This window comes from Rattus rattus, chromosome 14, assembly GCF_011064425.1.
Source record: "Rattus rattus isolate New Zealand chromosome 14, Rrattus_CSIRO_v1, whole genome shotgun sequence".
Taxonomy (NCBI): domain Eukaryota; kingdom Metazoa; phylum Chordata; class Mammalia; order Rodentia; family Muridae; genus Rattus; species Rattus rattus.
In genome coordinates, this window is record NC_046167.1 from 58,840,866 (window position 1) to 58,864,160 (window position 23,295).

Here is a 23,295-nt window from a genome sequence, read left to right on the forward strand (position 1 = left end):
GAGAGATGGTTTAAGTAGTGACTCCTGGTTTAAACAGTTTTTTAAAATGTATAAAAATTCTATTTACTTATAGAGAATTATCCTATCTATATATTTCATTATATATGTATATACATTATATATAATATATGTATATATAATGAAATTCTCATGAATTTAATCACTCAGAGCAATTCTACACTCTGGCATGAACATTTGGAAACCATGTACGTTCTAACAGCAAACTTGAAGTGACCCACATCTAATAAAATCAAGCCATGAGTGCCATCCTTGTGTTGGGTGCAAATTCAGCCTCAAGGTGTCCTAGTATTTGAAATCAATACCCGATGAAGAAGTGGAATAGTCTAGAATTTAAATTTTAAATTTTATTTGATACCACAAGTTTGGTCTAGAATCTCAGAGAAGAAAAATTACAGCTCCTAGAGCAAAGTGTGATTGTGTTAAATTTGTTTCTACCTTGTTCTGGTACAGACACTGAATGAGCGTGCACACACACACACACACACACACACACACACACACAAGTTTATTGAATAGGAGAAAGTGTAACCGCCACAGTCGTCACCACAAATGGGGCAGCTGAGTTTCTTCTGTTTGAGGAAAGCCCGGGGATCACACATCAGGAGTGCAAGGGATGAGCCTCACCCTGGGAAACCCACCTTCATCATCATGGAGTCTCGTCTGCCATGTACGTATATATTTCAAGTTGTGAATTTAGATGTGTTTTTCAGACTAGTGATATACCAGAAACACAAATGATCACTGTAATGATAGACTGTGTAAATCTAAAAGTGAAGTCTTTTATAAAAATTGTTTTGAAAAGTGTAAAACGTAATTCAATTAAAAGTGAGGGAAGAATGAACCAATTGATGGTGTGGAACCAATGTCTGCCTGCTTAGATGCATTCGCTTAACTAAATTTAATAATTTCCCCCAGATAAGTTATGAATGTGATAGAAAAATTGTCATACCAAATAAAAATTCATGGGGAATGACATTTAAAGATATGTAAAGGAAATTCATAATTTGATTATAGACATTTGCTTCTATTGTTTTTGTGTAGCTGTTTACCTTATGTAAGAATACTTTTATAATATTAAAGTCACTATTAACTATAACTATAAAACATTTTCATATATACATAAAAATATATATAATTTTAATTTTTACCTAAAATATTCAGTTGTTTTGCATGTGTTTTTCAGCTTTCCCATTTGCATAAATTTGACTGTGGATTTTAATGTTAATTAATAAACTAAAGAAAAAGTTATGGTATCTGTCTTTTGCAGACATTTTATGATTTTGCCTTATGTTTATAAAGCATGAAAAAAATAGTGCCCCAAAATAATTTCATTTGAAATATATATTCAGATTCTGAAAATTAAAAAATTTTCTTCTTAAATATTAACCTCTTATTGCCCTGCATATTTTCTCTAGATTCTTTGTCGTCTGGTGGGTGGGGATGTCCTTTTGATTTCTTGGGAAGGGCTGAAGAACAAACTCCAAGCTAAGTGAAGTGAAAGCATATGGAGAATGGAAAGCAGCATTGTCCTCTAATTGTCATAATGAACCTTTGCAGAGCAAAGAAGAAGCCATGATGGTGACAGTACTTCAATCTTCCTAACTGTGAGAAAATGCAGGCGATAGGAAGTTGGCTTCAGCTCAAGTACAGAACCCAGTGGCATTAGCTACACGCATGTTGTGAAGCCATCAGTCTGCATGACTGGAAGTTCTTCCTCATTTCCAGCGAGACTTCCCTAAGCCATTTACCAATAAGAGTTCATTTCCCACTCTTCAGCCCCTGGGACACCTGGAGTGACCTTGCATCTCTGTGAATTTCCTGAGGATCTGGAGCTGCAGCTCAGGGTTACAGAACTGGCTTGGCCTACATGAAGACCAGCATTGATTTTCCAATGATGGAAAAGAAGACAAGAGAAAGGAGAGGTAAGGGGAAAGGGGGCAAGGTAGGGGAGTGGAGGAGGGAGGAAGTGAGGGAAAAGGAGAAGGAGAACTGACATTTCACTTATTTTCTTATAAACTTTTCACTTAGTAGACTGATAGAGTGACTTTTTAAGAGTTATTTATTTTATATATGTGCGTACACTGTCTCTGTCTTTAGACACACTAGAAAGAGGGCATCAGATTCCATTACAGATGGCTGTAAGCCACCATGTGGTTGCTGGGAATTAAACTCAGATCTGCTTGAAATGCAGTGTTCTTAACCACTGGTCCATTTCTCTAGCAAATACAGTGATTCTTGCTTCTTTGTATGAAGCTCAAATCCCCAAGTATTTTTTTTCTCTGTTCCCCTTTCATTGCACAAACCAGGATTTTATTCTTTTTAAGGCATGATGTTATCCTTCTGTATGTGAATAACACATTTTATTTTCCCATTCACCTTTCGATGGGCACTCGGGTCATTTTCACTTTGTTGGTCTTTTGTGAATATCAGTGGAGCCAACGCTGGCCTTCAAGTGTGCAAGCATCCGAATGAATCCTGCTTTCTGCTCTCTTGAGTCCACACCTAGATAGATATGGAGGTCTTGAATCACATGGTGTTTCTGTCACCTGTCCCTTTGAGGAACCTATGCAAATGGTTCCCATCTGTTTGGTTTTACATTCCTGCCATCAATCCAGTTCTCTTTTCCCTAACATCCCTAACTTTTACTTTCCCATTATTGTCTTGTTGCAAATTAACTATCTATGTCTATGTCAAACTCTGAGGTCTTCTCGTTCATTTCCCTTGGTAACTTATGGCACAGGTTAATCACATATTAATAAGACATCCCTATATCTTCTTTGCAGAAATGTCTATTCAAATCCTTTGCATTTTTTTAACCTTTGCATGATGAGTCATTCAACTTTTATAGATTCTGGATATTAAACCTATCAAAGACAAATACGCAAATATTCCCACCATTCTATAAGTTGACGTCACTTCCTGAATAACGCGATCTGATTACACAGTCAAATAATTTGTCATTATTAGTGTTATTATTAGTGTTGTTGAATCTTTTCATTTTGCATAATGTTTATAAGAATTACCCTCTTTTTAAATTAGCATCTCTCCCGTTTCTTTGAACAGCTTCTTATAATGTTGATGCCAGAGACTGAGAGTAGAAAGATCAGAAACCATCCATAGCCCCTATTGCCACGAAGCAGAGAATCTCTGAGAGGCATAGACTCTCAAACAGATTTTGTTTTTGACACAGGAGGTGATGAGTGATGAGGATATTGTTGTGCAGATGTCTGCAGCCAACAACATGTAGCCAGCAAACTTGGGCATCATAGAAAGACAGAAATATGTGTAGAAAGATGAAATGAATAAATAAATATGTCTTGCTATGCAATAGCTCATTAAACATGGTCAGACTCACCAAACCTTGAGGTATTCTAGTTTTTTGCTTGTGAGACTGGGTTACTAATTTCTATGCTAACCTTGTATTGAGTAAGATAACAGATGTGAAAACATTTTGGGATTTTAAAGGTGCTATGCAAATTGAAAGTCTATTATTATTATGTGTTCTTGTGCATCGATAACTTGGTATCATAATAGGTAGTAATAACCATTAAGAGCATCATTAGAAATGCAGGCATGTGTGTAAGTTCATACACTGTCTCTGTGTACACAGAGCACCTGTACACTCTGGTCCATTAGTGTTTGCATTTGCTTCCCAAATAAGCTACAGATTTCTTATCTACTATGCCTTATTGCATTTCTGCTCCTCCTTCTCTACAGCCTCCTTAACCACTGGAAGGCTCATACATTTCCATTGCAAGTGGTGTAAAAGATTCATGCTGGAATTGTTCTGGTCGAGTTTGAGTGGTCCTCGTTTAGAACTGGGCCCTCAGGCCTCAACAGCCTTTAATCAGCTGTAACTGGAGTGAAGCTGTCAGCTCCCGCTTGTTCTATGTCAGCTTTAGTGCCATTTAGAGCATCCCTGATAAATGGACAGCACAAATTTAACAGTCGACCTGTGAAAAAGGAAAGCCAGCCATCTCTCAAGCACTGTAAGGAACCCTTTAGCCATGTCATAGAGACATTGTGGGTAGATAATCCCAGTGTAGGTAGAGTGGGAGTTGAAATACATATATTTGAAAATAGCATCATATTGGTATATCTAAGGATTTTTTTTTAATGGAGCAGAATGTAGCAAAAAGAAAAGTAAAGACATGGTTGAGAATAGTAGACCTGATAAAGAGAAAGGATGATACAGAGATGGGACGCTCCCTTCATTTTTACCTTAAGTTGCAAGAGGAAAATATAACTATACCATGCTCTCCAGTCACTTGGAAAGTTAGAAGTCCATGCTCGGCATGGAGAAACTCATGTTGATAAGTTGAGCATCCCAAGGTGCTCTTAGGCATTCTGCATTGACATGAAACCAAGAGAACTTAAACACAAAATTGTGTTTTTCAAACCTCAGCTCTCCCATCAAGGAAATAAGGATAAAAATTTCAACCCTATTGAATTTTTGAGAGGAAGAAAAGTAGCCATGGGTATACCACATATAACTATAAGATGCTCTGTGAAAGTACACAGAGTCAGTGATGAAGGAAATAATTTGGTAGTGTCCTGGAAGGCTAACCATGAATCTAAAAAAGAGGCGCTTCATTTTTCTAAAGACACAAGTTATACTATACATGGGCTTTGGCAAAAGGATTGAATGATATTTTCTTTACACTCATTTATTGACTTCTAGAATAGCCAAGTTCAGTCAGGCGCATCTCTGTTTCAATTAAGCTTGGTCTATTCTCTTTCTCTAGTTGGTTACTTCTTAGGATGAAAAGAGTGAATAGTTTTAAATCTTTGGGGCTAAATCTTTTCTAAAAATGTTTTTATAGAATACTTATTTACATGAAATAAACATTCTGTGGTCAAATGACTTCACTTAATAAATGTAGCATCACATTCTCTCTCCAAGAGAGAGCTGCAATATATTGTAGCTTAACTCCAGGGAGCTCAACAACAAAAGCATCCATATAACCATATCGGGGCTAGTCCCAACCCTCAAGTGCGTATTTGCAAACCCTGAGATAACTCGTGCGTATGGTAGAAGTGGTCAGGTAAAATGCAGCATGAACATTTCAACCCTGCCTTTTCACTCAATCGCTCTGTGACCTTAGAGATTGCTAGCCAGCTGCGTCCACTTCCACGTCCAAAAGTACAGACAGCCATAGTGCTTTCAAAGATCTCCTCTTAATGCAATATGAGGGTTTCAGTTAGCAGGAAAACTGAATATGGAAAATAACGTTGATGTGAATCCTACACTTTACTAAAGTATGGTTAATAATGAATACTCACTTTCATCTATTCCTCCCCTCTTCTTTCTCAAATCTTCTGCTCTCCTTGTCTGTCTCTTTTTTCCCTTTCTCTTAGGAAAGAATGTTAGCCACCTTGTTCATTATTGATAAGAAGTAGACTAGAACCACGCATGGCAATACACTTGTGAAAAGAGATGATGGCAGTGAACGAATCAGTGGGCTTTCTTTCAGGGGAGTGTGTGTGGTTATTTCGCTAGATAGTTGAGATAGTTTACACCATCAGTTTTGACTATATTCATTCTCTTCTGTCAAAACCTATTTTTAATGATGATTCTTAAACACTTTCACCTCCCTTTTAGCCCACAACTTACCAGAAGTAGTGGGAAAGAAAGGATACAAGGAGGGAGGGTTGGGGAGGAAGTGGACATGTTTAGAAAGCTTCTTTGGAGCAACTCCAGTCTGTGTTGTCTGGAAATCAGCAGTTCAATTCACAAGTCAGCAGCCAAGTCAATCCACAGGCAAACACTTCACAGATGTGCCAGCAGTCCAATTCAGTGGACTTGGGGAGAGCAAACACAAATGAACAGTGGTGGCACTACCCAGCAGAGATGTCAAGTTCTTGGCTGTGCCTCTCTTAGCGAGCCAACAAGTGTTACACAGCCAGCTCTATAAGCAAGCCAAGCTCACCCTCCTTGTCTGTCTGTCGAGTCTTATTTATACTCTCTAAACACCATATGTCCTCTACGAGTCTTGTCTCAGTACATGTCTTGCCTTAGCACTTGAGTCTGTCTAGGCTGACATTACTCTACCAATCAGCCTGAGTCCTTAGAAGCATTCAGAAACTGCAGCACACCATCAGAAGCTTTTAGTGTGTTTCTCTCTATGGAGTCCTGACAAATGGAGTTCAACTATGTAGTGTAAGGTGAACCAATACATGTGTGTTGTTAGCAAAGAATCCTTCATTATGTGTCCTTTCACATACTTGTTTCAACAGAACTCCTTTCTCCTGTGTCTGCTTCAGCTAAATGTTCTTTCGTAAGTCCGTCTTAGTCTTTCACCTGTTTTTGCTTCATGAAAACACTCCTCCATGTGTTTGCTCCAGTGAAACAACATGCAACACAACTGATTCTCCGAAGATCCTTAAGTTTCTAATTCAATCTTCCTCAGCTTCTGCCGGATTTATTGTTTCTCACTACCCACTCAGTTTTATATCCTCTTTTATTTCACCCGTCAAATCCAGTTTGTGCTACCCATATATCCATGCATGTGTGGCCTTTCACTAGAGCATGGTTGGCCTACAAGTAGCCGCACAGCAATGTGAAGTTTTAGCTCTAAAATTCCTCTGGTTCAGACTGACCAGACACTCAGACTTCACATCAGTGCATGCTTCCTCTCCACTCGTCGGAATACTCATTGATTCAAGAATAGTCATTGAAAATAATTAAAATGTAAGAGAATGAAAATTGACAAATAGTACTTTATCATGCACAAAGATGGTCCTTCTTAAATTCAATATATTTATGTGGAAAGTCCTTCTACTAAATATTCATTACAAAATAAAATACTAGAAAGAAATAAAAAAAGATGAAAGTGAGAAACAAGAGACAATAGGAAGCCAACAGAAGAAGGACCTGAGTCAAGTGATCTGGCTAGAAATTGTCATTACCATTTGCTAGATAGGCTATTAAGTGTTCAAGTTTTCATTTGGTATTTAGCAGATCTTGACTAGGTAACAAACGTCAGCTATACAAACTGGGTTAGTCACTGTGGAAGTTGGTGAAGATGAATGTTGGACAAGAAATGCCTGTGGTTGAAGAACCTCCCAGGCAAGGAGCAATGGACAAACAAGAATTGAACGTCTGTGGCACATGAAGGGTTACTCAAGAGACCAGAATTAGATTCAATCAACTCAATGATATTGTCATATTGTATGGCAGAAAGAACAAGAGTTGAGAGCCATGGTGCTATGTAAAGTTTTTTGTTTGAAGGTTAACATGAGTTTTCAGAATGTAAAAGAAATTAGGAAGAACATTTAAAGAAGCAAGTTTGGGAATATTTGGATAAAATACTATTGAAATCAGAGAATCATCATTAAGGACTTGATTATTAATCTCAGGATCACACACACACACACACACACATACACACACACACAAACATTCAGATAGGCTTCAAACACACTGCGCTGATCTGTTGGCAAACAGTAGATTCTAGAACCCGGGGAACATTGCTTCAAGTTGTGCAGAGTTGGGGAGAGAGGAACTAAAATACATAGTTGTATGTGCAAATGAGAAAAAAAGCTTTGATTTTCATAAAAAGTTGGTTTTTATTAAGCTTTAGAAATACCTTGATATATATTAGGTTTATGGCTTTCAGTCTTATATTTAATTGATGCCAATGTTTTCTTCTTCTGTTATAAACTTGAGTGTGGCTATGTGCAAATTAAATGTGATTGTATATAAAAGAACATATATTTCTTTTTTTCCACTTTCAAAGTTAGATTTGAGAAAGGGAAATTTTCTTTCCTATTATAAAAATACTGATTTTTATTTCTCTCATCAATTATTGGAGAGCAGCTTGTTGACATGAAGGTTGGGAGAGCATGTCGGGTGCTTGGAAGAGTCTACCTAGCAAGCCACTGATTCTTTGATTAAACTTTGAGAAATCTTGAAGGTCTCCACTATTTTTGTGAGTTAAAGTACTTTGCTAATCACTGGCCATCATCATAACCCAATATCAAATTCTGAGGACAGAAATGAGGTTTGCCTAACTTTCAATTTCAGAAGCTTAAAGTTTGCAGCAAGGAGGGCTCTATTGGCTTGACTTCTAGTGAGAGAGTTCCTTACCTTGTCTCATCAGCATTAGAGTGGGGACATGAGGGAGAAGGAGAGACAGCATGGTGAGACAGAGCCAGCAAGTCTGGAGAGGAACTACCTTGTTATCAACTACCTTGGCCCCTTCAGTTAGAAGGGCAAATAAGAATCAAAAGAAGGTCATTAGAGCCTGAAAGACATAAGTACTTTTCAGTAGGTCTTATCTCTTAAAAGACCTATCACTTAATAGCAACCCACTGGAGGCAAATTCTCCAGCACATGAACCCTTGCAGAAAAGATCGAGCCATATTTAAACCAGAGCATGTGCATATGTGAGGAGGCTACATCATACCTACAGCCATATTTGACTGATGTTCCAGCAGACAGACACTTATTATGCTGCACTCTTCCTTGAACTCATTTTCAGTAACGCAGGTATGCTTCCTTTCAAATTTTACTATTCATTCTCATTGCCCCACCATCAGTCCTCACCAGAAGCTGAAGAGAAGGCAATTCTTACAGAAGACAAGATATGCCACTAACCGGAAAGTTCTAGCTTCCTGAATCTGTAGAACTTAAGGGGACAAAACCTACTAATGCTGATGGGCATGACAAATGATCCATGACACAGAGTTACCTTAGAGACCAAGAAATAAGACAGTTGCACCCATTTATCAATGTCTGTACTGGATGCAAAATGGGAGGCTTAATGGATATCTTAATCCTATTTCCAGTTGTTGTGACAAAGACATGGATAAACACAGCTAAGAGGAAAAGGGCTTTGTTTTGGCTTGCTAGCTTCAGGAAACATCTCATCATTGCATGGAAAACAAGGCAGCAGGGACTTGAAAGCATCTACTGATATTATATCCACAGTACAAAGCAGAGAACAGTAAATTAATGTATGCAGACATGTGTTTAACTGGCTTTTCCCCACTCTTGTATAGTTAGTATCCACTGCTTAGGGAATGGTGCCACCCACAGTGGGACATGCCCACAGACTAATATTTTCTCTACATTACTTCAGCAAAACTCTCTTACAGATGATTCTACAGTGTTGACAAAACTTTAATGTTGGCCATTAGAGTATGTATGTTTGGATCTGAAGATATATTTCTGAGTGAGTAGAGTTCCTGAAACAGCAATTCTAGGATTTTTTTCCTAGTTTAAAAAAACTCAGATTCCTTTTATTCTTCAGTAAGACCTAAGAAAGATTCCTAGAAAGAGCATTGAATCATGTACTTCTTCTGCTTTGCACTCAAGGGGAAGTTCTATAAATTTTGTAGATAGTCAGTCTGAACAAGAAGACAATATTCTCCTTATTTCAAGTCTGAAAAACTAAAGACCCAAGATGCTTCAATATACTCCAAAATCATAGAGACAAGATGAGCAGAGAAAGCAGTCAGTCCTACAAGCTCTCATCAAATTTCCTAAACCCCTATGCAGTATGATTTAGGGGAAAAGTCACTTGTGTTTGGAAGCATTGTACTAGTTTAAAGATAATTTTTTATAACCATTACATTAAATATTTACATTTTAGTACTTTTCCCAGCTGTGAAAATATTGTCAATGTAATAGTTCTACTTGGTCCATTTAAATGCCAAACCTTGTAAAATAGACTTTTGTTTCTCTGTTCCTTGTTTTTAAGAGAACATACTCATTAGCCTTTCGATCATTTTAGGTTCGTACATTGCCAACGTTGAGACACGCTTTGCAAAAACATCTTGGTAGTGCTTACAGATAAAACCAAGGAACTTAACTATGGTAGTCATGCAGGGTCTGGGTGTGTTAATCAGTGACAGACTTACCTAGTATTCAGGAGGTCCTAGTGCTATCTCTTAACCCTGAAAATTAAGTAAATGGCAAGTTACTAAACCGAGTTGTAATGGATTTTAAATATGGTGTAAAAGACTGCTCATCCAGAGAACCTAGGTTCCATTTCCAGCTTAGAATGGTTTATAACTCCAGTTCCACTCAGGGGATCTGCCATCGTCTCTTGCACTCTGATGGTACTGCATGTAGGTGCCACACAGGCACATATGCAGACAAAACACTGTTACATGTACTATAAAATTTAAAAAATTAAATATAGTTTATGAATGCACTGATCTTATTGATACAGGTTATGAAAATTAAAATAAAATATTTTCCTATACATCAATGAGTCTTAAGATTCTTCCAATCACAGCTACCTTTCATCCGAGAAAGTTTTACATGACCTTGAATGTGTACAGATACATATAATAGATGATACAAAATATGGTAGATGTACAAAATCTATCTACTTAAGATAAATGAAAAATGAATTGTTTTAAAACTTTTATTCTTGAAATTTTATATGTGTGTGTGTGTGCACACACCTGCATTTATGTGTGTGTGTTTGTGTATGTGTGTGTGTGTTTGTTTGTGTGTGTGTATGTTTATGAGTGTGTGTATGTATATGTGTGTGTATGTATATGTGTGTGTGTGTTTGTGTATGTGTGTGTACATGTGTGTGTATATGTGTGTGTGTATGTTTATGAGTGTGTGTATGTTTGTGTGTGTATGTGTGTGTGTGTGTGTGTTTGTACCAAATGTCACTTGTGGGTTTCCATAGAGGCCAGAAAAAGAGTGTCAGATCCCTGGGAGTTGGAGTTACAGGCAGCTGTAACCTGTCAGATGTGGATTCTGGAAACTTAGCTTCCGTCCTCTGGAGGAGCAGGAAGCATTTCTCACTGCTACATAGTTTCTCCAATCCAACAAATTTATTTTAAAATAATTCCCATATATATGAATATATGAATATTCTAATTATGTATACATATATACTGGTAAATGAAAAAGCTTAATTTTAAATATAGTTTACAGGGCTACAGAAATGGTTGGTCTTCCAGAGGACCCAGGGTCACATGTAAACCAAACCACAATAAGAAATTGAGATGACTTCATGATTTCCATCTTTTGGTAGGAAACTGGGGAATTATCTGTTGGAACAAGTAGCAGCATGGAAATTTAAAAAAGAAATTGTCGCTTTGAGTTTGCTGACTTGCTTTTCCTCCCTTCCTCCCTCCCTCTTTCCCTTCCTCTTTCTCTCCCTCCCTCCGTCCCTCCCTCTCTCCCTCCTACCCTCCTTCCTTCCTTCCTTCTTTTCTCTGGTTGGTTTGTTCCGTCTGGGTTTTGCCTGGTCTCAACTTCTTAACTTCTCAAATTTGAGTACTATCTATGTTCAAGAGAACCCTTCTCCTTCTCTGTCTACTCTATGTCATGGATTATGGTCCTTTGGCTCCTGGTGTCCTGGGCCTCCTGACTCTCAGTGATGTTCTTCCAGGCACTGATTGGCTGTCCTTACACTGAGGCTCTCTGTCTGACTTCCCATCACATCCTCTCCTGGCCCCTGTGCTAAGAACGTAATATAGGAGGAAGAATGAAGTAGCAAACAATAGTGACCTTCCTGAACCAACTTCCATTTTCATTCAGATGCTCTTAAGTACCACATGATTTCACAGCTGTTCGATATCTTCATGCATGTTACCTGGCTTTAGTAATCGATCTGTTACTAACTTCATTACTATACTCTAAGGCAAAAATTTTAAAGACATCATATATGATGTTTAGTTATTAAAAGGAAATAATTACTATACATATTTCATATATATGGCTGTAGTAAAATAAATGTGTCTCAGAACTATATATTTCTGCTTCCATGTTTGCATTTCATAGCTTATTATAAGATCCTAGATCAATATTTTTTAAGATTTGAGACAGCGTCTCATATGCCTCAGCCTAGCCTCAGTGTCACTATTTTTTTCTGATAAGAAGCTTGAAGATCTGATCCTCCTGTCCATATATCCTGAAGGCTGGGACTCTAGGGTGAATGTGATGTTTACATGGTGCTGGGCATCAAACCCAGGGCTAACTCTGGATGATAGATAAGCACTTAACCATTTTATCTTCAAACTTAATTGTTTTCTTTAGCTTGTAAAATGAGAATAATCAAGATTCTCACCAAATGGCTATAAAGTATAAGTGTGAAAAGGCATAAAATAAGCTAGTGAGAACTATCTGTGCCATTCGGCATATGGCATGGCAGGTGACATTACTCTGACTGTCCACAGCCATCGCAGGCCACCTTAGCACTGACGTGTGATGTGAGAAAGACAGCGTCATGGATGGGTTTGTCTATCGCCATCCGTATTTGTATCCATATCTACATCTATCCTTAATCTATGTGTGTACGTGTGTGTATATGTGAATGTGGGGAGAATACATATAATATACATTCTTAAAATATTCGTTTATAAAATCCCTTATCATTATACTTCAAATGGGATCTCATTTTATTTTTAAACCACTCATTGAATAATCTACTTTAAAACATATTTTAGTTAAATTGTTATAGAACTATTAATATTATAATCACATTGTCTTCACAGAATATTTTTAAATGATCATTCATAAACCACACTTCGAATTAGAGGTAAACTTTGGAAGACAGGGACATTAGAGAATATGTTCTGAAGGACTTTGTTCGATAATGATATTATTTGGAATGTCTTTAATTAATCTAGAAAAAACCAAAAATACATTTTAAGGTATTGTTATACGCTAGTGTAGCTAACATCAAGTAAGGTGTTCCCTTTTTCTTTTCTTTTTTTCTTTTTTTTCTTTTTCTTTTTTTCGGAGCTGGGGACCGAACCCAGGGCCTTGTGCTTGCTAGGCAAGCGCTCTACCTCTGAGCTAAATCCCCAACCCCCCTTTTTCTTGTAGAAAATTCACACAGAATTTTCAGAAATTAGAAGAGAATGGGAAAAAAGGTTACTGGAGTTTTGTTGATAGAAAATTTTAACATGGAGCATGAAGCTAATTCATCACGGACTGTGTGAAATGAGACGTCTTCTCGCTAGACCCGGGGAAGAACTGTATTCTTTTAATTGTGTTAGAACTTATTCCTCAGAAGTTATTCTATATAGTCTCTCAGAAAGAACACAGCTTTGACAAGGTATCTCCCAGAGAATTGTGGGAATCTTAGAAATGGCAAATTGGAAGTCAGTTTGTTATATCAGCATAGGACAGAAGGCGAACACTATCATGTCACATGAGGATATTAAATAAAGCCTCAAACATCGAAAGTCTGTCTGTGCACCCAATGTGCTAATTTACTTCCTATGAACAGAAGCCGAGCGCTGCTGTACGCCTTCGTCCCACAATCAGATTATAGGAAGCGGTGTTCTCAACTTATCTATCATGGAGTTTCTGAACCTCGCTTTCTTTGTAGTTGTTTTTGTTTGTAGAACATAAAATGAAAGCAGGTATCAGTGTGGAACTAAGATAACTTTAAATTTTGCTTTGTTAGCTGTTAATATGCACAATTTGAAATATAATAAGCCTAAGAATAAATAATGATGTATAATAAATGATAAGTAATAAATATATATTATATTTTTATAAAATGTAACTGTTCCCAGATTATGTTATCTTCTGCTGCCAACATCTCGGCTAGTACCCAGGTCTTTCAAAACACAGATAAAATAAATACTGCACAGACACGGTTTTATTTGTTTGTTTGGGTTTTTTGGTGTTTTGTTTTTTACTTAAACATTTCATTTCTTGATTTTAAATATTAAAATAGGATCACAACACATGTCTAAGACTGGCTTACACAAAGTGATACAACTTATACCACTAAGGGAAAATACTTCAACCACTAGAAGTTGGGGTAAGCTTTTAAATGTGTGTATTAAATGCCCTTCTTGTCTGGTGTTTTACCTGGAGAATTTTTGAAAACTGTGGACTGAAATTGAGTACTACCATAAAGAAAGAATTACAGTAAGCTCTTTATTTGTATATGTGCATATATGTTTGTGTGTGTGTGTGTGTCTGAGAGAGAGAGAAAGAGAGAGAGAGAGAGAGAGAGAGAGAGAGAGAGACAGAGAGACAGAGAGACAGAGAGAGAGAGAGAGAGAATGGAGACAGAGAGACAGAGACAGGGACAGAATCAGACAGGGACAGAATAAGAAAGTGACAGAGAGACAGAGACAAGGTGGGGGTATGTGTGATATATGTGCATGTGTGGTGAGCACTCACATGTGTGCACCTGTATGAACACACGCCTCTGGATCCCAGAAGAGGGCATTGCGGATCCTTCTTTCTCACTATTCTTCCTCCTTTGGAGCAGCGGCTTTCCATGAACTGAAGTTCACATTTTCCCAAGAGGCTGGCAGTCAACAATCCCAGCAGTCCTACTGTCTCTGTCCCCCAACCCAAAGCCAAGATTGTAGGCCCCCTTGAGACCACACCAGATATGTTATGTCAGTGTTGCGAGCTGAACTGAAGTCCTCAGGGTCGTGCACCATGTACTCCCTTTCAAAATTTTATTTTTACTGATTTTTAAATTGAAAATAGATTGTTTTATCATACAATATATTTTTTTATAGTTTCCCCTCCCTTTACTCCTCCTAGTTCTTTCCCACCTCCAGTCTGGGATCCATTCCCTTCCTGTCTCTCATTATAAATGAATAAACTTCTACGATATAAGACCATGCACAATAACATAAATTACCCATCATATTGAGGGTGGGCCAGACAACCCAACAGAAGGGAAAAAAGCTACAAGAGTAAGCTCAAGAATCAGAGACCTTCTCCTTCACAGACTCAGGAGTCCTGTAAAAATACTGTAAAAAAAAAGCTATAATATATATTCAGAGGTCCTGGTGCAGACCCACGTCAGCCCCATGCTTGCTTGTAATTAATGTGTAGCATTCCTACTTGTTTAAACTATACCTTCATTTTAAGTTTCTGGTTGCCAAAATGGCCTTTAGTTTGCATTCCTGATGCTATAATTCACCAAGATACTTTCTTTTTAGTAGCTATCCACACTGAAACACTTTTTGCAGATAGCTTTGCCATTATACAAGGAATAATGTCCAGAGAAAATGTGTTCTAAATACACAGATGATCGACACGTTTCCACTTTTCTATTACATCAAGGATGTTTTTTACAAGGATGTTTTCCAAGTCAGATATCTGAATTTCCAGGAAAATGGGCTTTTCGGGACCATTGGAAGCAGTTTCCGTTTGCTTGTTTTGGTCACAACTCAAGCTGCGATGAACCTTGTAACTTTGGCGCCATTTCCATAAACCAATTAACTACGGGTGTTTATCTGTTCTCCAGAACGAGCATGGCGTAGAGGTGGGCGAAGAGGCACCTACATAGAGATGGACGAGAGCTGGGTTAACAGGCAGACAGATTTGTAGGCACAGACCCACCCACTCTCACCCATAATGAGCAGAAACCGGCAGATTTAATTCATGTGTTGTGGGCTTTTTGTCTCCTGCACCACAAAAGGGAATACAGGACCCTGTTAGGGGAGGGTTAGATTAGTCCTACACGGTCAAAGGAAACAATGCTGACATGTTACTTGATCAGAAAGATGTTTTCACACTGTTTCTCTTAGGTAGTCCCTGGGGACAACTCTCTTTTGCTCTCCTCCTCTGTCTGTCTGTCTCTCTCTCTTTTTTTAATTACCAAGCATGACATTCATGGTTATTTCTTCTTTCCACCCAGTTGACTACAAAGGGGGCCAGTTCTTGGGCCCCTTGTTGGTCAGGCCTGGGGGAGGGAGTGACAGAAGGCTGGCCTTATTTACCTTAGCGGCTTCCCGTGTAATCTGGTTAATCGTGTGGCTAATGGGAGGACTCCACGGATCCCCACACACTGCGCGCCACAATGAGGCCTCATTCATATGTAATACAATAGAGTGTTTAAGTCATTCCACGCTTTGTGGAAAAGATTGGCTTTCTTTGTGTGCCTGCTCCCCAGAAGCCTTTGCCCCCTCCTCCTCTTTCAGACGGGCATATGTTCCAGCTCCTGCCTACTGCAGCTGGACAAGGAAAAGGCAGGCTTCTTTCTTTTCTCTCTCTCTCTCTCTCTCTCTCTCTCTTTTTTCCCAGTCAATGAATTGATTACTTCGTGTGAAATGGGACTGAAATAGCTCCCACCCCTGGCTGACGGATGCACAGATTAGCCTTTTGGTCTTCTAATATTTCACATCCAGACACTCGAAGAGGAGGCGGGACTCCTGGTCCTCAAGTTGTCTATTGTGAGTTCAACAATCTGTTGAGTACAAAAGAAAAATAAATAAATCAAAGCAGGTGAAGTGTTGGGCTGGCTCTTTTAATAGCATCTGCCCATGATGCTCCTTAAACCAGGACCGGGGAGAAAACAAAGAGACTTCGGGGAGGTGGGAAATAGACAGCTACTTAGTAAGACAAAAGTTTAAAGACATCTGAACTGAAACAGTAATTTCATCATCACACTACTCACTAGCTCTTGGATTTGAATTTAGAGGTGATAAGGTCTAATTAGTCTAATGGACTAGTTAATGGGTTCCTGGGCTTATCCGCACCCCATAGGATGAACAGCAATTGTTGAGAATGGACTTTGGGATTCTGAATGCTTTTAGTTCTTTTATCTATCTATCTATCTATCTATCTATCTATCTATCTATCTATCTATCTATCTATCTATCTATCTGTCAATCTATCATCTATCCACCCATCATCTATCTATTTATCTATTCATCTGTCAATCTATCATCTATCTATCTATCTATCTATCTATCTATCTATCTATCTATCTATCTATCATCTATCCATCCATCCATCCATCCACACATCCATCTATCCATCTCTCTCTCTCTCTCTCTATTTAATGTTTAGTTGCAGTTTTAAAAGACCCGAAATCTGGTATCTCACTACCTCTGCCCTCAACTTTGTACAAGTGGATTTACTGTCACCAGTCACCTCTTCAGCAAGATGCTGCATCAGAAAGGTGGGTTATGACTCTTTTCCATGTGGTCGGAGAATTTCACTGTCATTTGAATGACTGAGATGGACTTTCGAACGTAAACGTGGCGATTAATCTCTTCCTTGCCAAATGCTGCGAAATCACCAGTCTCAGGGTTCCAGAGTCTTTGCTAAACTGTGATGTATCACAAGTCCTCTGGTTACAAGGGCTCGCTCACACGGCAAAGTTTCTGAAGCAAGCTTGTGATGACGTGTGCTTCTATTTAGAGCAACCAGCAAAAACTGGAGGCTAATGAGCTGGTATTTACAACAGCAGTGGGTAAGATTCTTCTAAACAAGTGGATTCTGCTATAATGATAATATACAAAGTTAGAACTACATACAGATGAATAAGTCCTGTTCCCAAACTAATGAACCTGGAGAATTACAGACGAGTGGGGTATGGAATGAAAAAGAGACAATGACATTTATTTCTGAAATGATGTATGACTTATCTGGTTCAAGGCTACACTGACATAATGCAGCCTGAAAGGGGGTGGTGAGGCTGACCGATCCGACTCATTCCTAGTAGCTGGAGTCAGTCACAGTACGGACACCTGCCCTGTTAGCCAAGACATAGAATAGAAACCATCTACACATGTGGACCTAGACAGGTGGACACTGAACTATTGTTCTAGAAAGTCTTCTTTACTTGTCAGTACTGGGAAGCAATTGGCCTCAAATATAAGTAAAGACGGACCTGTGGGTCATCTAAAGATTAACCATGGTCAGCAGAAGTATTAGCCATTTATCCTGGCTAAATCCATAAACCCATGTTTTAAAAAAAAAATGGCTTTTCTCTTACTGATGGAAGGCTTTGTGCTGTGTTATAGCCAACACTTTTGTCATGTAAATAGCACAGCTGTCATAATTTAGGACTCATGTGGAAGACTATGTTACGTAATGGAGAACGAAGCTTGATTTCCAGTCTTCTTCGTTTTCTAAGCATTTCTGAGAAAACACATACCTAAAAGGCAAATGAGGGAATTGAATAGAAAGGTGGGCTTTTAAATGAAGTGTACCAAAAAAGAAAAAAAAGTGCAAAGTAAAGATTAATTAAAAAGGTTTTCCTCTGAATGCCAGATTAAACAACAACAACAACAACAGTGTGTCAGAGGATACCATCACAAGCCCCAAACCTCTTAAATTAACTTGACTCAAAATCAAGGGACTAAAAGCTCAGGAAACCTTAATTAAAGTTCACTCTAGCAAGCCTCCTCCCTCGCCTCCTGCCTCACAGCCGAGGGTTCATCTCCTGACCCTCTACTTCATTAGAGTCCCAGCAATCCATTATCCAGTGCCTAATCCTCCTTTGGTCCTAGGAGTCAGGTTATTAGAGAGTTTGAGGGGTCCCTGTCATTGTGACGGAGGTGTGAACTGATCACCAAGATGACAACTGGTGACAAGTGCTGTTTATTAGACGGCTACTTTGCCTCTTAATTACAACTGATTAGCCTGCTGTTAGCAGAGGGAAACAAGAGTTAGCGCTCGGACCTGGTCATCTGCCACTTCCCTTTCTTTCTCTGATTTTCTGTCCACTGTGACTTTTCTGTTCTCTTTCCTTTTGTTTATGGCCGCAGACTCAATGGAGATCCTTATTTTGCAAATGAAAGTTTTGTGAAACCTTATTCCAAAACGTCTATTAAAATCTTTTGAAGAAAATCTAATTTTGACTGTGAGATTTTTTTTTTCCCTTCCTGGTCTCAACTGAGCTGTAGATTGGAAATATTTTTTCCTACTTACTTTATTTCCTCTTTTTAAGGAGGGTAAGTGAGATTAGGAGAAGGGCAGCCACACTATCTGTGTGTGAATGGGCTTTTACTAAAACAGAGGGAGATGGCCGCTAAAGTATTTCTTTATTCTCTGCAGAATAGTATAAGTGAAATTTTTGGAATCTACTATTTTTCTCATGCCTAAGCCCAAACTGGGACACAGACATTAAACTATACCCTGAATCATCTGTTTATTCTACAAGGATTTAAACTCCTGAAAGTTTTACCTGTAGAGTAAAATCCATCACAACTGAATGATTTTTGTTTTTCTTGGGCTCGTTTGTTGTTGTTTGTTTGTTTGTTTTTGTTTTGTTTTGTTTGGCATTTCATCTATTTCTTTCTGGGAATATTTTTTGTCGTTTTGTTTTGTTTTGTTTTGTTTTTGTTTGAGCCCTTGCTCACTCTTACGTTGACCATGACTGCAAACCAAGCACCCCAAAGCAAAACGTAACCTTTCAGTGTTAAACAAGTGAAGCTGGCCTTGACGGTGGCTGAACGTGATAGCGATTTGGATTAAAACAAACTGGTCTGACGGGCACATTCTGCTTTCTCTGCTTTAGTGGCTTCCTCTCCCCCTCCCATGCTACCTCCCCCCATCCAGAACTAAATATGGTCATTTGCAAAATAGCAATCTTCACTTTCGGATTTCCATGTTTCATTCCCTTTCAAAGAAGGAGCCTGACTAATGGCGACTATGACCACATGACAAGATCAAGGAAGAAAGCTGGCCTTGTCCTCAGAACAACCACAGAAGCTTGAAATATTAGACTCTCTTGAGTGTAAAGAATTCAAACAGTACAGAACAAAGTGATCAACAGGAACCCATGTATCTGAGTGCATTTTTAAATCTTTCTGTTGGTGTTTATGGCAGTGATCTTTGGAAACACTGGTTTTTTTTTTTGTTTGTTTGTTTTGTTTTTGTTTTTTTTTGTTTTTTTTGTCTCCTTTTCTTCGTTTGGTTTGGTTTTTGCTTTTCCATACTGTTCTCACCACATGAGCTCTCAGATACAAGTGTTCTGGTCTCGGCTCCCTGTGTAGCTGAGCATACAGGCACAAGCTGCCATGTTTGGCTGCTTGCAATCAGGTGTATAGAGTCAGAAGATGTTAAAGTTGGAAGAAGCATTAGAATCAGATTAATGCCTTGGGTTTCAAATATATACATAAAATAAAAATCAAGATTATATATACATATATAAAATATGAAAAAAATTAAGGTGCACACTTTTTTTTAGCATGTTAACAGTGCTTGAGATCTTTCTGCCTTCCTTTTTTTGCCATCATTATTATTAGAATGTTCATCTTGACGTGTGCAAGGTTGTGGAACACCGGAAATCCAGATACGTGGTTACTGTTCACAAGCAGGACGTTCTTAAGTTATAAAGCATATGTGCCACTTAGTAACATTGCCAATTTTGATTTAAAAATACAAATTATAGTTCCAGCTGATCAATGTATTTAATAATTGTATAGACAATAAGGAAACGATCTTAAAGTGAACTCTGGCCAACTTCACATCTACACGTTTAAATGGGAGAAACACTCGATAACTGGGCTAACACTGTTCTGACCTTTAAGTCAAAGTGCTGATAACAATTTACTCATTGTTGATGTGAACGTTGACAAACTACCACACAGAAGGCGTTAAACGAACCCGTAAGTACCCGCTGGCTAATACCATACGAGGTAGTGAAGAACTTAGATCTTTTCTCTTCAGGGTGGTAGCAGGCAGGGACGTCCTTTCTTACTCTCACTCCACATTACACTGGGGGTTTTTGACTCAAGGCAAGTTGTGAAGACAGAGAAAGATAAAGCAGCCAGTTGTATATAAATGGGAAGTGTGGTGCCATCTCCATCGGGATGATACAGAATCTTCTAGACTTTCCTTAGTTACTTATTTGATTATTTTGTGTTACTAAACATAGGATCCCCCTGCTTAGCTCTGGCTGTCCCAGAACCTGTTCTATAGACCAGGCTGGCCTCGAACTCACAGCGATCTGCCTTTCTCAGCCACTGAGTGCTGGGACTAAAGGCATGCACTACCATATCCAGACAGGATCTTATATACAGAGATAATAAAGAGAACATTTACTAAAATTGCTAGAACTGATATATGTGTTCTATAAAGTTGTTGGAAAACAAAAAGTATATCCAAAATTGTGAGTATCAATGTAAAAGAAGCCATACATTTGAACGTGAGCAAAGAGAGGCATATGGAGGAGATGGAGGGGAAAAATAGGGGAAATTATGTCATTTTAATCTCAGAATAAGAGAAAGAATTTTATATTTTTAAGAAGTAAACAAAAAGCTGTTCAGTCCCCAGCAGCATTGCATGAATGAACACTAACGGTTCCATTTAATGCCAAACTTTCATGCTAAAAATACAAAGATTATGGAGGGAAATTTAAATACAAATAAGTAATAAATAAAAAGACTATTTAAATATAAGTGGGAAGAATTTATTGAGGTTAGAAAATTTCATATTGTTAACATGGCAGTTCTCTCCAAAGTACTCCACAGATGATATGCAACATCCCTACACGCAGTTGCTCATGTTCCAAAATAATTGGCAAGAATAACTCTGAATTCAAAAATAAATGCAATGACTTTATAGCAGCTAAAATAATCTTGGATAAAATAACAAAATTGGGAAGCTTACTATTTTCAGTTTCCAAACTCAAAACAAAGCTATGGTAATCATGACAGTGTGTGATACTCTCTGTGTATGTGTGTATGTGTGTGTGCGTACGTGTATATGTGGTGTGTGGTGTGTATATATGTGGTTTCTGTATGTGGTGTGTGTGTATGGTGTGATGTGTGGTGTGTGTATGTGTGGTTTGTGCATGTGGTATGCATGTATGTGTGTGTATGGTTTGTGTATGTGTGTATGTATGTGTGATGTGGTGGAGATGTGTTTGTATGTATTGTGGTGTGTGTGTTTATGTTTGTGTGTGTGTAATGGGGAGTGTGAGGGTGTGTGATGTGTGTGCATGTGGCGTGGTGTGTGGTGTGTATATGTGTAATTTGTGTCTGTGGTGTGTGTGTGAGGTGTATGTGTGTGTATGGTGTGATGTGTGGTGTGTGTACATGTGATTTGTGTATGTGGTAGATGTGTGTGGTGTGTATGTGTGGTGTGTTTGTGTATGTGTATATATATGTATGCGTGGTGTGGTGGAGAGGTGTATGTATGTATTGTGGTGTGTGTATGTGTGTGTGTTTCTATGTATGCTGTGGGGGGTGTGAGGGTGTGTGTGTGTGTGTGTGTGTGTGTGTGTGTGTGTGTGTGTTATGTGCATTCTGACTCCAAGATCCAGAAATAAGCCTATATTCTCACTTCAGTTTATTTTCAACACAGTGCCAAAACCATTCAGGGAAAAAAAGATAATGTTTTCAAAATTAGTGCTGAAGTAATTGGCTATTCATACACGAAATTAAACTATTTACCTTTAATTCAAAATATTGCAAAAGAGATACTTAAAATGAATTGAGACAGAAATTGAGTGCTAAGACTTCTAGGGGAAAAAAACACAGAAAAGTCCATGATCTTATATTAGATAAATGTTAAATATGAGCAAATGTTAAATATGACACCAAATTTGAGCAGCAAAAATATTTGCTTGTTTTTTGTTAAATTCAAACCTTTAGTGCCAAAGAAGTCAGAATTAGGGAAATTTAATATAGATTAGACATAATCTTGGAGAGAATATCAAGATACATAGAATAGAATATATAATGATTTTTCTTACTAATAAGAAATTGGATGATAATATTCTTCTCAATGAGGGAACATATTTGAATAGACATTTTCATTTTTTGATGCTGGAGGCTGAACTCAGAACCCTGGGAACGCTTGGCAGTTGCTGTACCACTGACCTGAATAAATATTTCCCAAGGAAAACATACCAAGATCGACTAGCATAGAAAAGATGCTAAACATCATTAGCCATGAGGGAAATGTCAAACCAAAACTAAGATGAGCTATCGCTTTATATCCAGGAGGGCTACCACAATCAAACACACAGCAACCAATGCTCGAAATGATGTAGAGAAAATAGAACGTTCATGTGTTGTACGTGTGAATGGAAAATGTCACGGCCACTTTTGAAAGCAGTTAAATCCTTTCTCACAAGGTAAACATTGTCCTCCCATCACACCCGAGTTCTACACAGAGAATTCACCGGGTTCACAATGTTCAAAGGCTAGAGGCAATGCTACTCCACTGCTTGATGATTGGTTAAGCAGTACAGCCCACCACACACAGGATATCAGTTGGCTACACAAGGAATGGAATAATGAAACAGACCATAACCTTTGGTGAGCCTTGAAAAGTTTTGTTAAGTGAAAGAAGTCATTTAAATGACTAGGAAACTAACTGAGAACTTAGTGGCTTTGCTCAACGTGTCAAGAGGGGTTTGAGAATCCTCCAGAAACTGACCCATCCCTTCTCTTCCATCGGTGAAACCAAGGTGAGAGAGATTTTTGGAAACTGGAGCCAAGTGACATTCTAAAGTGCCTATAGTTTTATACCTTGTTTTTTATCCACCAATTAAACTATTATGACAACCGTATGTGGTTGTTTACAAGAGAACTAATTGTCTAAGGAAACACCTATTTATGTGATAGCCT

General features: G+C 38.3%; 1 non-coding gene across 1 annotated transcript; it reads right to left on the reverse strand.

Moving 5' to 3' along the window:
- Positions 1–540: 540 nt before the first annotated feature.
- Positions 541–696, reverse strand: LOC116884131. Its single transcript, XR_004385855.1, has one exon. It is a non-coding gene; the product is annotated as a U1 spliceosomal RNA (small nuclear RNA).
- Positions 697–23,295: the final 22,599 nt, after the last annotated feature.